This window comes from Vipera berus (genome assembly GCF_964194415.1).
Source record: "Vipera berus genome assembly, chromosome: 1".
Lineage (NCBI taxonomy): Eukaryota > Metazoa > Chordata > Lepidosauria > Squamata > Viperidae > Vipera > Vipera berus.
This window is the reverse complement of record NC_138202.1, coordinates 165,456,756-165,472,752: the sequence shown is the minus strand read 5'-3', so window position 1 is coordinate 165,472,752 and position 15,997 is coordinate 165,456,756.

Here is a 15,997-nt window from a genome sequence, read left to right as displayed (position 1 = left end):
GGCTTCTCTTACAGGATCGCTTGTTCTGAGATAGCTTGTGAGAAGCAAACATAAGCGTCATTCCTATTCATTATACCCCTTCATCTTGCAAAGGAAAAGGAAAAAACAGCAACAACCTTGCATGCTTGGCAAGGATACAACTGCTAACTCTCTCATGCTGATGAACTGTAATAGTTCATTTATTTCCAGAATTACAGTAAGGCCATAACATTGTTTTTGTTTTAAATAATCATATACTCTATTCTCATCTATGCCTGACCAGTTATTTATTCCATTGTTTTACAGGGCCCTGATTCAACCAATTAGTCCTTTGTACAGGGATGGAGAGCCATATGAAGTCACCCAGAACTCCTGAGGACTTTCAAAAGTTCTTATAAATCCACCAGTATCATAAGATGTGGGCATTTTATTGTTAACGTTGCCTTTCTACCCACCCGTTTTATTTTGAAATAACCAGCAAGCCCAAAAATATTCATTGGATGATATTATCCTTCTAAGCCTTCACTCGGGCCCTTTTCCTGTTCTCCAAAGTAAAGCAAATCAAGTTATATTATCTGAGCAGTACGAAACAAGAAGGGGAGAGAAAGTTTTCTTGGCTTTTTGAAACACATGGAACAAAGGCCATAGAAGGACAGCTGCTGCCTCAAGCCTGCCACCGGCAGTTTGCCTCTCTGATGAACGTGAGCCATTCTTATGCCAGCGTATAATTCAGATTCTACCCTGAAACCCTTATTCTGGCCAAGTGGGAATTGTGTGTATCCACTTGCCCAGAGTCTGATAGGGTCCTAGTCAACAGAATATGCTGGGGGTTGAGGAAGAAAAAAAAGAATCTCATTTGAACATCTAAGGGCCCTCTTTTTACACACATTTAGAGGGCCTCCTACCTGCCCTTTTCAAAGCAGTCCAGTCTCATTTCTATCTTTGCAATTCCCTATTTTGGGGGGAGAAGGAACACAATTCTGAAGGATGATGATGGTGATGGTGATGGTGATGATAGTGGTGATCATATGGCACATTCACATCACATTTCAATAAAAAAAACAAGAGATAAAAATAAAAATATATGAAAGATACAATCTGAAATACTATAAACTTATGTTGCGGATACAATTTTTTTCTTCATGTGTCACAGTCAGGAAATCAGCAAAGATTACTGATAACTCCCAGCTGCCAATATTGAGCATTGTAGCTGGCCTTGAGCGAAACAGGTTGAAATCTAGACATTCAACCTAACCCTAACCCTATTAATAAAGTACTTATTTTATTTATTTATTATTATTATTTATTTTATCCCATTTATATCCCGCCCTTCTCCGAAGACTCAGGGCGGCTTACAATCTAAGAAGCACAAATCAATGTGCTTAGCAATAGCCTTCATTCTATGTATATGCCTACTTATTAGGGGCCCCCCAAGCAGCATTATTACAAAGTCAGCTTATTGCCCCCACCAATCTGGGTCCTCATTTTACCTACCTCGGAAGGATGGAAGGCTGAGTCAACCTTGAGCCTGGTGGGACTCGAACCTGCACTAATTGCAGGCAGCTGGTGTTACTTAAGGAGGCATTAGCCCACTGCTCCACCATATATTGTGTATTATTGTACACAATATATGGAAAAAACATTGGATAGAAAACTGCCACCACCACCACCACCCCCCCAAAGTTGAAGTTTGCCTTACATATTGGAAAAACCACCTGGACTGGATCAGCCCCATGCGATATGGACAGCACTGAACTGAATTCACACTGGCCATGATAGATGTGCAGATGCCTTCTATAAGTGGGGCAAAATACCACCACCAAATTATGACTGCGGAGCCGAAAAACAAACTATCCAACATATAGTCTCAGAGTGTCAAAATGTGAACAAATTCCCTTGGAGCCTATTTGGAAGGGTTTTTAAAGCTACAAGGAACTTGTTCACATTATCATTCCCTCTCACCCATTTTCCTTTTGTCCTCTCCTCTCAAAGACATCCTGGCACCCAAAACTTAAGTATTAATCCTTAAAAGATAGTGCTGAAGGCTGGCATAACATCCTAAGAAGGGCATGAGGTCAGACGTGTGTCATTTTGCATAACACGCTGGTCCTTCGTTTGCTTACTATTCTGTGGTCCTAATAAAGGCATGATTCTGCTGTAGAACTTATTTTTGATAATAGCAGGAATCATCCATGGTAATTTGCAAAAAATCAATGTAATGTAATGTCAGTCTGGGACCAGGGAGAGGTATTTTCAAATCTCCCCAATATTATAAAATTGATTGATTAAGGCAGAAATAGACATTATATCCTGACCTCACTTAATTTACCCGGTTATTGTGAAAATGCAACCAAAGGACACACACACACTCTTAAGTATCTGGGGGGAAAAAGACAAGGGGTAAAGTTTTATATTTTACATGTAATAAAATGAAGTGGCCAACAGGGGTCACCATTTGACTGATTTCAGTCTTGAGACTCTCCAGATGCAGGAAGCCAGATGTTATTCAGACATTTGATTGGGAATTGCACTGAATTTAAAGGAGAAAAAAAAAACCTGTGATCACATGGTGCCTCCTGGTGGTCATTGTAGCTGTAAATAACATACCGGTAAATGTCTATGGAGATTCTCAATCATCCAGGTCATGGTTGTCCCAACCGTGCTTTTTCCAAAAGGTAGCTGGATCTTTTTCTTTTTCTTTGAAAACATTTTACTTCTCATCCAAGAAGCTTCTTCAGTTCTCAGAATAAAGAACATCCAGGATAAACACAATGTAAAAATAAAAGAACATCCTGCTCGTTTCCAATACTGGGGAGCTTTGTAAAACTCCCTATCAGTGTGGGCCTTTCCCTTCTACAAGTTGCACAGACCTCTTCTAGATTTTCCTCTTGCCTTTCTGAGTTAATTCCTTGGTCTGTCATTGAGCAAGAATTGACTTTGTAGGGAAGCATATTATCATTTGATGTATATTTAACATATGTTCTACCTTTATTTACCGATTATATAATATTTGTATGCAATTTGGCAAAGTTTGGGGCAACTTACAATATTTTTAAAATCATAAGATTAAAACATAAAAGCAGGGCTTTTTTTCTCATAGAACTCTCAGAATGGCGTTCCGGCAACCTTTTTTGCACAAAAAGAAGAAAGCTTTTGCACAAGCTATGCTACTCCCTCTATTGGCTTTCAAAAGCCTATTGGCCAATAGGAATTGAAAGCCAATAGGAATTGCTGCTGAGTGTGCCAAAAGACCTGGCCGGCAAATGTTGCACTGGCAAGTTGTCTGCAGCGAAGGTGATTTGGCAGGAACTTTGCATCCCCCCCTGCTGCCCAACTACACTATCTCAACTAGGTAAGTAAGAGAGGACAAGGAGTGGGAGGTGGGTTCTGCGGAGTCCATGTGCACTCCTTCCTTGTGCTCCCCTGTGTCAACCAGGCTGGTGGCCTACCTGGTGCTGAACCTGTGCCACCGTCGCCTCACCCTGCGTGCCTAAGTGGCCGCCCTGCATCATCTGGCCCGCACCACCTCCGCCGCCCGCCCCACGCAGCCCCACCATATAGAGCGGCCCCCGCTGCTCCCACAGCACCAGCCGTGCCAGCTCCAGCCCTGGGGGGCAGCCCACCACCAACACCCCTCGCACCCGTGACCGCAGCAATGCTCCCCCCGCCCCCCCCACCTCCTGCAGCCACCAAGATGAGAGTTCCGGCACCTTTTTTTAGGAAAAAAAGCACTGCATACATACATACATACATACACACCTTCATTAGCACTGATGCTGTTACCAGTCAAGTAATGAAATATCTGCAAGGAAATAACCAAGCTCAAACAGTACCAAGGAGTCCATAAGGTAACGTGTGTATTCCTCTGCTATGAGAATGTGAGGGAAGGTGGCCACATATACCATTTTGATAGCACTAAAATGAAATATGGTAGGTATAACACCCTACCTGGGTGCACGACCTCCAACATCAATAATGGCAATGGGAAAACAAGTTGGAACACGAATGCCTCCAAGGTCTCTTCCAACGCTGTTACACGGTTAATGTTACAGCAAAGGAGAACAATATGGTGAAGAGGCCTTGGGCTGAGAGTCTCATCTACATCCATACCAGCAGATCACCTGCATTATGCCTACTTATAAGGTTATTTTCTAAGCTTTCCTCCACTAAAATTACACATCAAGTATACAGTCCTTCAGAGTCCTCAAGTGTCTTGTTTCCCTCCAATGTTGTTTTTTTTAAATTTCTCACCTCTTACACACAGGATTTTAATAAATCTTGACTATCACAGAATTCAACAAGGTTGGTAAATAAAGAAGCAAAGGATTCTAGAATCAACCTTGGGTTCACTTTTAGAATAAATGCTGCAGACCCTGCTTTCTTTTACTTCAAACAATTTCACTTGCTGTAGAGGAAATAAAGAAAAGGCAAAGGCGGGGGAGGGACAGAGATGTTGATGTTTCCTTTACTTAAATGAAAACAGCGCTTGCAGGAAAAAAAATCAATAAGATCTGAAAGTAGAAGAAACATGTATATATGAACGCCATTAAAAAAAAGGATTGAATGTTTAAATAATTGTACAGTGTCTAATTTAAGATTAGTGAGTGAAATCACATATCATTTAAAGTGTACACAAATTTGCTTTTTAATCATAGCCGTCCAGAAGACAATGAGAAAATTAATGTTTACTTCACCGTGTTCCAGTATAGCCATCATAAATCTGATCCCACAATGCCACTTTCCCTTTATTGTCTTCATCCTGCAGATTCTTATGTTTATGTGCACAATTCAATTACAAAGAAATAGAAAATGGTGCTTGAAATCAATAGTCTATTACAGGGCTGCTATGACAGAGGTGAAATGGCCCTTTTAGTCTATTGAAATATAAGCCTGTGTTGTCTATCTGTGTGCTTGGAAATTCCAGAGTTCTTGAACCTCAGTATCCGGCTGATTTCACAGCAAACTTTCTTAGACACAGTTCTGTAAAATCATGGATGCCCAAGGCTGGGATCAACAGTCCATGTCTTGAGAGATATTGGGTACCATAAGGTAGTATCTACTGAGCAGGGAAATTAAAAATAGTGATTAAAAATGACAAAAATGCCACCAGATAGCCAAATCTCACAATATTTTGTATCCGTACCTGAGATCTGGGCCATTTTGTATACATAACATATATTTACATTAATTCAAGAGCTGTACTTTGCAGCTGTAATATTGGATGAATTTGTGCATGGTGATTGGCGCATGAAAAGAGGTTGATTTCTGGCTCTGGGGGCTGCAGTTCTTCCTTAGAGTCTCTGACCAGAATTCTGCAAGTTGCAACAGTAAACAGTCTTTGCTTCAGGTGAAATAATATAGACACTTGAAAGCCACAACCGAGGCAATTAAGGAATGCTGAGTTTCACAGGCAGTAGGATAAACTTTTGCTGCAGTGAAGAAAGGATAAATGTCCTGGCCGGTGAGGAGCAACTGTGCATAAAGTACAGGTATAATAACAATAACAATAATAAAGTTGGAAGGGACCTTGGAGGTCATCTAGTCCAACCCCCTGCTCAAGCAGGAAACTCTATACCATTTCAGGCAAATGGTTGTCCAGTCTCTTCTTAAAAACTTATATAGCCATACTAACACTGCAATGGAATTCCTTAGAAGTTAGTCTGAAACAGAGGTACAAGAGATGCATTGTCATCATTACAAGTCTAATCTTCCTTACTCTTATTTGATATCTGCTAGTATTAAAACAATATAAAAACAATATTAGGTTACAATAACAACAAAACAACAACAATGATGATGATGATGTTGGAAGGGACCTTGGAGGTCATCTAGTCCAACTCCTGCTCAGGCAGGAAACCCTATACCATTTCAGACAAATGGCTGTCCAGTCTCTTCTTTAAAACTTCCAGTGTTGGAGCATTCACCACTTCTGGAGGCAGGTTGTTCCACTGGTTAGTTCTTCTAACTGTCAGGAAGTTTCTCCTTAGTTCTAGGTTGCTTCTCTCCTTGACTAGTTTCCATCCGTTGCTTCTTGTCCTGCCTTCAGGTGCTTTGGAGAATAGCTTGACTCCCTCTTCTTTGTGGCAGCCCCTGAGATATTGGAACACTGCTATCATGTCCTCCCTCGTCCTTCTCTTCATTAAACTAGACGTACCCAATTCCAGCAACCGTTCCTTATATGTTTTAGCCTCCAGTCCCCTAATCATCTTTGTTGCTACTACAGCTGGGACAAGAATTTCTCCATTGTAAGTCATTGCAGTTGTAAGTTGGTTGGTCCCAATGTTATGACAATTTTTACAGAGCTCATTAAGCAAATTGTGCAGTTGTTAAGTGAATCACCCACTCATTAAGTGAATCATGCGTCATTAAGCAAATCCAGCTTCTGCATCAGCATTTTTGCTGAAAATAAGCAAAAAAAAACCATCACAAATCACGGCCACATGACTGCAGGATGATATTGTAAGGGGTAAATGTGAGCCGGTTGCCATGTGCCCAAATTGCTATCATTGACTCCAGGTTGTAATTGTAAGCGCAAGTCAAAAGTCACTTTTGCCAAGGACATCATAATTTTGAGCAGTCATTAAACAAATGGTCATAAGTCAAGAACTACCTGTAAATCAAAACTGTCTGCCTACTTCCTTAAATGGGGAAATTGGAAGTGGGCCCTTATGTCCTTGTAGAAAGTGCAGCCTAAAAGAACACGGACTATGGATTCAAAGAGTCCTTCTCTGCAAGGGCACAATTTTAGCTCTTAAATACTTTTTTTTAAATTTGCTCTCATAAGGGCATTGGGAGGGTACCATGACATGCTAATGGTAGTGCTCTTGGGGGGTTTTTTTTGGGGGGGAAAGTTATTTAAATATCTTGCTGGCCTAAAAAAAGCAGGGTTTAATTACTCTGAAAGTGCCAAAGATGAAATATCAGATATGCAGAATGCTGCAGCTTCCAAGCAATTCAGAAGAAAGAATTTGAATGAATTCCTTTTCCAAAGAAAGGAGCTAAACCAGCTGGAAATATTTTCTTTATCACATTATCATTCTTCTAAATTTAAATTGGATAAGAAAGTATATAAATGAGAGAGATGGAGATGGATATATATTTTAGGAACATGCTGATTAGCATATTTCTAGTCCATGACATTCAACATTTTTTTAAAAAAAATACTTGAATGCATATTTTTTAAATGTATTTACAATCTGGTAATACATTTTTACATTGAGGAAAAAAAGCAAGAAAAAAATCAGAGCATGTGAAGAATTGCAAAATTCTGATGTTCATATCCACTCCTTGGATCTAAAAATGCAAACAAAATAAATTTACATTAAAAGTTGCAAAGATTAGTAACTGCCATCTACCTTGCCAAAGAACCACAAGTCTTTTTTCAGAGGTACGTAAAGCAGATTTTTTTTCCCCCATTTTTTTGGTTTTGCTTTGCTTCATCATACTTAAAATGACACGTGTAAAATATTTTCTGAAGCTTCTTGCCATTATGCTGTGTGCAAAAATAGCTTCGGCTAAAACCTCTGCTATGATTCTATCCAAACAACCTTAGTATCTTCAGGATAATTTCTTTGAAAGGAAAGGTGGGAGGGACAAAATAATTGCTAAATTCCAAAGGGGACATTGATCTTCGGTGGATTCCATCTCACGTGAAAAATCAGCCTTGGAACTAATTTCCCCCCTAAATTTTTATTTTAGAACTCAGAGGATTAAAAAAAAAAACCTGTAACGTAAAATACTCTTCACAACAAGATAATGTGCTAAACCTGCACCTAATTTGTATTCAGACTGTACCATAAAGGGGTTGTACCAAGATGATAAGGGACGCGGTGGCTCAGTGGGTTAGGACGCTGAGCTTGTCGATCAGAAGGTCGGCAGTTTGGCGGGTCGAATCCCGAGTGCCGCGTAACAGAGTGAGCGCCTGTTACTCGTCCCAGCTTCTGCCCACCTAGCAGTTCGAAAGCACGTAAAAATGCAAGTAGAAAAATAGGGACCACTACGGTGGGAAGGTAACAGCGTTCCGTGCGCCTTTGGCGTCTAGTCATGCCGGCCACATGACCACGGAGACGTCCTCGGACAAACGCTGGCTCTTCGGCTATGAAACGGAGATGAGCACCGGCCCCTAGAGTCGGAAACGACTAGCACGCATGTGCGGGGGAACCTTTACCTTTACCTTTACTTACCAAGATGTTCAAGAAGCATGGGTGATGGATAGATTTTCTTTAAAATAAAACATGGAAACAGGAATAGTCTTGCTATCTCGTGAAATTGTGCTGTGAAAGTTCTGTGTTTATAATTGCCTAGCTGTGTAATAGAATTGCACCTGAATAAATCTTTTTCCTTTTTTTCCCAACATTTAGGAACTGAATAATGAACCAATACTGCAGTAAAAACTGACTGAAAAACAAAACAAAAACAAAAAAAAGTTTGTTTGATGTATTCATTTATTTATTGTAACTGACCATCTCAGTCTTGTGACTCTGTTAGGCTCACAACATGAGCATAAAAATAAGAAACAACCCAATCATATCATACAGGTAAGGCTGTATTAACAATTTGATCCCAGTCCCTGATGGAAAAGACAGTCTCCAACAGAGTCGAGCCCACCCAGATGTCAGCAGGGAGCGTTTAGTGCTGGAGGTTCCACCAAAAGATTGCCAAAGGCAAATTTAATAGTGATGTGTACATTTCTAAAACCATATAGGTTTTATGTAACAATTTTCATGTAACAATTCAGTACTGTAGTATAGCATTAAGCAGGTTGCCACAAAGAAAAGGGGTCAAGCTATTCTCCAAAGCACCTGAAAGCAGGACAAGAAGCAATGGATGGAAACTAGTCAAGGAGAGAAGCAACCTAGAACTAAGGAGAAACTTCCTGACAGTTAGAAGAATTAACCAGTGGAACAACCTGCCTCCAGAAGCGGTGAATGCTCCAACACTGGAAGTTTTTAAGAAGAGACTGGACAGCCATTTGCCTGAAATGGCATAGGGTTTCCTGCCTGAGCAGGGGGTTGGACTAGAAGACCTCCAAGGTCCCTTCCAACTCTAATAACAATAATAACAAACAACAACAACAATAAGAATAATAAACACTATTGGCACTGACAAATTTGTCATTAGTCAATTGTAAAAGTGGCCTTATTTGGAACTGCTTCCATCCTGTGACGATATCTGTAATACCATCAAACATCCACATCTGCCTATCCCAGGTCCTTGTTAAGGACTCAATAGGTAGACAAAAATGCCAAATCCAGTTTCAACATCTGGCTGACTGTGCAATGATTAACAACAACAACAACAACAACAATAATAATAATAATAATAATAATAATAATAAAATAATAATAATAATAATAATAATAATAATAATAATAATAATAATAATAATAATAATAATAATAATTTATTTTACCTTCTAAACAGTCATATTCACTGTTTTGTCCTTGGTGAAATACCTGTGTTAAGTAGGATGATGTTCCTCATCTTCAATCCAATTAACCTTGAGAAACAGACAGTCCTTAACTTTGGGATGGTCTCATTACTACCCATTATAAACAAAGACTTCTTAGCTTTAACTGTCTCTTTCTTGACAGGAATCCTCAACCTTGAACCTTGATAGGAAGGCAGGAAGGCAAAGTATTCTGACATAAGAAAGAATCACCCTCCTTCTCCTCAGTAAAATTCAATGAAAGGAGACCACTGAAAAACAGGTGTGCTTAATTATGGTTCAAAGACTGCATAAAGTAGTCAGAGAAGCTCCGTGGAATAGGCCTTTGATGCATATCTAATGACAGTGTGCTTGTTTGCTGGCTTTGTAGGGGGGCGCGGTCTGCCTGCTGTCATTCCTCTAGAGTTCCAAGATTTGGCAGAAGGAGCATAAGGTCTTTCATTGTCTTACTGTATTCTAGTAAAAAGGTAAAGGTAAAGGTTCCCCCGCACATGTGTGCTAGTCGTTTCCGACTCTAGGGGCTGGTGCTCATCTCCGTTTCAAAGCCGAAGAGCCAGCGCTTGTCCGAGGACGTCTCCGTGGTCATGTGGCCAGCATGACTAGATGCCAAAGGCACACGGACTGCTGTTACCTTCCCACCGTAGTGGTCCCTATTTTTCTACTTGCATTTTTTACGTGCTTTCGAACTGCTAGGTTGGCAGAAGCTGGGATGAGTAATCTTTACAATTTCTATTGTATGCTGTGTTACATTCTTCAGGCTTCTTGAATATTCTTTGATTGCTATCTTATGTGATTTTATTATACTGCCTTGGAATAAAGTTTTAAATACTCCTATTAGTGGGGTCATTGCTTTCAAATCCAAAAGGATCTGTAGAACTTATGTCCCAAATTTGCTGGGCTAGGAGCGGAGGAATACATGCTGTTTCATAAAGCAGGCATACTTCCTAGATTCCACTAGGTGGCATAGTTTCAAAAACAGGACCTAAAGCATGCCTACCCTGTTGGATATGAGGCGGCATGCAGATATAATTAAGTAAAGCAGTCCCATAAATAATTTAGCCCGGTATCATGTAGGGTTTATAGAAGATGACCCCTAATGTCTTAAATTGCATTCGGGAGCTTACTGGAAGCCAGTGCCACTCACAAGGCAAAAGTGTTACATGGGTATACCGAGATATGCCACCAGGTCTCTGGGCTGCTGCATCTTCCAAATGACTTCAAGGGCAGATCTATATTGAGTGCGTTATAGTAGTCCAACCAGACAGTGATTAAGGATTGAGTGACTTAGAACATGGTCTTATGTACTAGCAAAGAGCACAATTGGCACACAATGAAGTTGTGTGAGGGTTTTATTGGCCATGGCTGCCATCTGCTCAATGAGCAGGAACTGTGAATCTAAAAGTGTACACACACACACACACACACACACACACACACACACACACGCACACATACATATGGCAGAATCATGTAATATAGTAATCTGTATTAAAACTAAAGGTATCTTGGGTTATATATTACAATATATATTGGGAACACCTAGAGCCAAGCAGTTTTCGGGTTTGTAGTTTTTCTTTTGTTATAACCCACAGCTCTTGAGAAAGCTAAGCAGATCTGGACCTGGGTGGAAGGGAGGAGAAACCCCAAGAAGTTACAGAGTTATAGGTTAGACTGGACACTTTGAAAACACATCTTGAAAAAAAGGCAATGACAATATGCCAAGAAAATTACATACCTACCTACAGGAGTTAAATTCTGCTTGAGGAACTTTTTAGTTCTTTGTCTAACCATCATATGCAAACTACAAAATGATGGCTGGGAACAAATCCCAGGAGGAACAGGGGCAGGAAGATGACACCCAATCTCTTGAGCCTGCATATGTTAATATAAAAAGGTAAAGGTTCCCCCGCACATGCGTGCTAGTTGTTTCCAACTCTAGGGGCCGGTGCTCATCTCCATTTCAAAGCCGAAGAGCCAGCACTTGTCCGAGGACGTCTCCATGGTCATGTGGCCAGCATGACTAGACACTAAAGGCGCACGGAACGCTGTTACCTTCCCACCGTAGTGGTCCCTATTTTTCTACTTGCATTTTTACATGCTTTAGAACTGCTAGGTTGGCAGAAGCTGGGACGAGTAACAGGCGCTCACTCTGTTACAAGGCACTCGGGATTCGACCCGCCAAACTGCCAACCTTCTGATCGACAAGCTCAGCGTCCTAACCCACTGAGCCACCACGTCCCTTTATGTTAATATACATTAAGCTATAAACTTAGTCAAGGGCAACCAATTCCCCATATCTACAAATGAGAAATACTCCTGCTGAAAGATGAATGACCAGCAGAAGACCATCCAAGACGGTCTTTTTAAGTCAGTTGCAATGTTCTGCCAGTCAAGAGATCTCACATTAGATCTGCCTACTCCAGATTAACAGGTTCACAGAGTACAGAAGAAACAACTTGTTGAAAAGCATTGCAGTTCCAGAGCTTCAGAACTATGACACTTTTATGAAATTAAAGTCACAAGTTCATGCCAGCTGTCAATCCAACTACTGTTGTTGTTTTTTTAATGACTCCTGGTAAATATTCTGGCGATTTATTCAGAATGTGAAAATAATACATTCAAGTGTAGAAAGATAAAGTGACATTAAAATGCTGATGTTGTGGGACAGCTTCAGCTGGATACCACAAGATGGCAGTCAGCTGTATTTAATAACATAAGCCTGCCCTCATTTCAATAGCCTTTTGAAATAAGACTGCCTACAGAACAGTTTGAAACTCACGTTTTGCATGAAACACAAAAAACCAATGACGCAAGGCTGGGGATATTTGGGAAAGGTCCACTTATCGTTATTCTACGTATTATAGCACAAGGATTACAAAAAAAATGAGGATAGCATGGGGACAGGAAGAAGTCTGAAGAGAGTTGAAAGTAGTGAGCTATGCCTGATGAAATGAGTGAGCTTTAGCTCATTAAAGCTTATACCTTTTAGTAACATTTGTTAGTCAGAAAAGATGCCACCAGATTCCTCTGAATTCTTGCTTTCATAAATGAGCAGAGCTCCTATAATGTTACATGTTCTCTTGGATGTCACTCACCTGTCTTTATTTTAAAAAAGGGGGGGAAGCATGCAAAGCAAAAGGCCCAACCTCCAGCACCATTCTCATTTACATTAATGCTTTCAGATTTTATTTAAGCCTCATAGGGCTTAAAGGGTTGGATATATGTTTGTTTGGAAACGTGTCTCATATGCAGAGGCGAACAGAAGCTATAATGGAGAGCAAGCAGACTGAGCTTCTGGGAAGACTAAGAATTCCTGGCTGAGGAATTCTGGGAGTTGAAGTCCACAAGACTTCAAAAGAGGCGGTGGTGAGGCCCCTCCTCAAGAAGCCTGCTCTGGACCCGGCCTCATTGAATAACTACCGACCTCTCAGCGGCTTTTGATACCATCAACCATGGTATCCTGCTGTAACGGCTTGAGGGGTTGGGAGTGGGAGGCACTGTTTTACGGTGGTTCTCCTCCTACCTCTCAGGCCGCTCGCAGTTTGTATTGGCAGAGGGACAGAGATCTACCCCAAGGCCCCTCACTTGTGGGGTGCCTCAGGGGTCGGTTCTCTCCCCCCTCCTGTTTAACATCTATATGAAGCCGCTGGGTGAGATCATCCGTGGCTTTGGGGTGAGGTATCACCAATATGTGGATGATACCCAGTTGTTTATCTCCACCCCGAGCCAACCCAGTGATGCCCTTGATGTGATGTCCCGGTGCCTGGAGGCGGTGTGGGTCTGGATGGGAAGGAACAGGCTCAGGCTTAACCCCTCCAAGACCGAGTGGCTTTGGATACCGGCATCTCATATTGTCCAACAAGTTCCATCTCTTTTGATGGGGGGAGGTATTGCCCCCCTCAGAAAGGGCTCGCAACTTGGGTGTCCTCCTGGATTCACGGCTTAATTTGGAAGATCATATAACAGCAGTGACCAGGGGGGGGGCTTTGCACAGGTTCGCCTAGTGTGCCAGTTGCGTCCCTTTTTGGACCGAGATGCCCTATGCATGGTTACCCACGCCCTCGTTACTTCTCGCCTGGATTACTGCAATGCTTTACATGGGGCTGCCCTTGAAGAGCACCCGGAGGCTTCAACTGGTGCAAAATGCGGCCACGCGGGTGCTTATGGGAGTATCTCGGTACTCCCATGTTACACCACTCCTGCGCAAGCTGCATTGGCTTCCGGTTACCCTCCAGGTGTGATTCAAGGTGCTGGTAATAACCTTTAAAGCCCTACATGGCTTAGGCCCGGGGTACTTGCGAGACCACCTGCTGCCATTGTCAACCTCCCATCGCCCGGTTCGCTCCCACAGTCGGCCTCCTCAGGGTGCCATCGGCCAGGCAATGCCGGCTGGTGACCCCCAGGGGGAGAGCCTTCTCTGTGGGCGCGCCGACCCTCTGGAATGAACTGCTCCTAGAGCTGCAGATGGCCCCTGACCTTTGGTCCTTCCGCCATGACCTGAAGACCTGGTTGTTCCAACAAGCAGGCCTGGACTGACTACTTTTTTTAATTAGGCTTTTTACTGGGTTAAATTGTCTCGTAATTATTGAATCTATTGTTTAATTCTTTTTTAAATTTTTTACTCTGTTTTTTAATTTTTATTGTTGTGAGCCGCCCTGAGTCCTCAAGGAGAAGGGCGGCATATAAATTTAATAAAATCAAAATCAAAAGGGCCCTACTAAGAGGAATTGTGAATCAGGCCTGGTCCACTGCTACAAGATATTTTGATGCTTGGGATACGGCTTCATAATCCAAGGCATTTTTGAGAACATACTTCCTCATGTGAGCACCAGTCCATGCAACTTGTCTAGTCTCTGATCTTACGTAGTCCTTCCTTGGTTTAATCAGAAGAATCAAAGCAAACAATTGCCTCTGCATCTTCAGTGGGAATCTGAATAAAATGTTTCCATGCCATTTTGGTGGAGTGGTTAAGATGCCAGACTAAAAACCAGAAGACTGGGAGTTCTAGCCCCACCTGAGGCATGAAGCCAACTTGGTGGCTTTGGGCCACTCACTTTTAGCCCTAGGAAGTAGGAAATGGGAAAGCACTTCCAAAAAAAAAACATTGCCAAGAAAACATCTGGAATTTCTGCAGGCAATCGCCAGGAATAAACAGTGACTTCAAAATATGTTGTCATAGCATTAAACAGTACATTTAGTGAAGCTACTTTGGAAAAAAGTTGCAAGTGAAACAAAATATAATGCTTCATCTTCCTTCAGTAATCATGTGTCATCTAGAGACTTTGTCAACATTTGGAAAATTTCCTCTCTTTTGTACTAGTTTAAACAATAGTTAATTAGGATGAAACAGAAAACTGGTTTTCAGAAGTTTATCTTAGTTTAAGCATTAGTTTCTCACAATGCAACACTGAGGCTTCAGAAAAATATAGCCTTTGAATAGAGATCTTTTGCTAAATTGCTAAAAGCATTTGCTGAAGCCCATATGCGGTAGCTCAGTGGGTTAGAAGGTCGGCAGTTTGGCGGGTCAAATCCCTAGTGCCGCGTAGCAGAGTGAGCGCCTGTTACTTGTCCCAGCTTCTGCCAACCTAGCAGTTCGAAAGCACGTAAAAATGCAAGTAGAAAAATAGGGACCACTACGGTGGGAAGGTAACAGCATTCCGTGCGCCTTTGGCGTCTAGTCATGCCGGCCACATGACCATGGAGACATCCTCGGACAAGCGCTGGCTCTTCGGCTTTGAAACGGAGATGAGCACCGGCCCCGAGTCGGAAACGACTAGCACACATGTGCGGGGGAACCTTTACCTATACCTTCCTGAAATTCTAGCCATAATGACAATCATATTCAATGACTGTGGGGGGGGGGGAAGAGGAAATAGCCCATTCCTATTGGAAAAAATAGGCCACTTTGGTGGTTGCACACCTCTTTTAGAAAAGTGCATATGGCTATTTACATTCAACGTCTCAGGAAATCAATCTCTCCTCGTCCCTTTCCTTAATTTAGAAATACTGTGAGTAATAAATGTTCCAAGTAGCCTCCCACATATGGTAAATCAGCTCTACAAAGTTCTTTAAAAATTTACTGCAGGTTGAGAGCCTTCAGGAGAAAGGAAAGTCCACTTCACTGGCACATATTATAGACTACAGACACAACAACCAGGAAACAATTTCACTTAGAAATGATGCATATCTTTGACACACAAGTAGAGCGAAAAATTTAGCACGTAACATCTTGGTTCTGACCATGTAGCAGCATCTCATTTATTCAGAAGTGAAAGAAACTTTTAATAGCAGCAACACATTGCAAAAACTGCCAATAAAAGTGTCAGCTCCAGAAAATGGCTCATTAACCATGCAAAGTATCTTACTACAGTATAGAAAGCAGTGGCTCCCAACCTTTTTCTATACCCCGCACCCCTAGAACGCTTCTGATATATTCTCGCACCTTACAAAAGTTCAAAATAACGAATTTTTCATATACACTATAATTTTGAAACCCCTAAACCCAAGTTTTCACATCCCCTGAATATCGTTTCGCACCCCCGGTTGGGAACCCCTGGTATAAAGCTTTAA